General features: G+C 46.8%; 1 long non-coding RNA gene across 1 annotated transcript in view; it reads left to right on the top strand.

Annotated features, from left to right (window-relative positions):
• The window catches only part of LOC138915789 (uncharacterized), a 58,440-nt gene that overhangs the window by 48,777 nt on the left and 8,386 nt on the right, over window positions 1-1,277 (top strand). The gene's annotated exons all lie outside the window — the stretch shown is intronic.

Raw genomic sequence — 1,277 nt, 5'->3', positions numbered from 1 at the left:
GCTGTATTGGGGGAATTTTTTTCTTTTACATGAGTCATAGCAGTTTACTCAGAGGGAAATAGGGCAGAAGGAGAAGGCAGGCATTTGGCTGGCAGAGCTCATCGCGTTAGGCTCTTTCCTCACCCTACCCAGATCCTCGAGAGTATGCCAGATCTGTTTAAAAGAGGCCTGTGGGCCTGAGTCTGCCATCAGCGTGATTTATTTTGTGCAGACCCTGCTGTGTGGCTGGGCCTTGGTCCATGTCTGTCTAATTTGTCTTGACCCCCATCTTGCCTCATTGGTTTCTTTCTTCATTCTTATCTCTAGCCTTGACACCTCCATCTTTGCCTCAGCAAGTGTCTTTCTGACTGGCTTGGCCATGGTCCAAAGGACACTGCACCTGGTAGCTCACTTTCTGAAGATTTCTTGAGGGGTCCTCCATGTGGCAAAGGATTAGGGAGTACAGCTCCTGACCTTGTTGACCTGTTTAAACAGCTCAATTCAGGATTCAAGCAAAGAGTCGGCACTGGGTAGAGGCTGTCCCAGCTATGATGAGATTTCTCTGCAGGTTGATGGAGCTGACATGGTGATGGGGAAAGCCCAGTTGTGTAATACCAGGAAGCTGGACAGGCTGGGTTGTGGTTCCAGGATCGAGGCTCCAGGTACTAGGTTGGGTTTACAGGACAGTCTCCAATCTCAAGGCAAAAGCCAAACAAGAGAAAGGCACAGCCCTGGTACTCACCTCGTAGAACTGGTAAACTAAGCAGGCTCATGGAAGAGGGTTTCAGAATGGGGACCTAAGCAGGTAGGTGCTCAATGCTAAGAACTAGGGCCACCCAAGAGCTCGAATGCAGGAGCCCCTCTCTCAGAGTGCAACTACTACAAGAGGCAAGTTGCAACTCTAAGACTAGGACAACAGCTTAGGAATTTAGTACCAAATCTCACCAGATGAAGAATGAGGCAGGGAGCATCAGCTCAGGAGCTGGGAGAGGTGAAAGAGCAAGACCACAAAAAGGCTTGGAGGATGAGTAGGGTGTGCACATTGAGATTCCAAAGGGAAAATGGGCCAAGAAAAATTAAAGTGGACCAAAATCAGAGAATTCTGGATGATATGAAGTATTATTCAACCATATCAACTCATTTCAAATTCAGTTTTAAGTACCCAAGTAACATATAAATATATTTGTTGTAAAAATTCTAAGTTATTACAGATAAGGTTAAAATCCTCTTTTGAAACCACGCCAACCTTGTCCACTCCCCACCCCTCCCCAGCGATATCCTAGAGGTATCACTGCTAC

This window comes from Equus caballus, chromosome 10 (assembly GCF_041296265.1).
Source record: "Equus caballus isolate H_3958 breed thoroughbred chromosome 10, TB-T2T, whole genome shotgun sequence".
Classification (NCBI taxonomy): Eukaryota; Metazoa; Chordata; class Mammalia; order Perissodactyla; family Equidae; genus Equus; species Equus caballus.
Note: the sequence above shows the minus strand (reverse complement) of the source record. Positions and strands in the feature narration are given on the sequence as shown.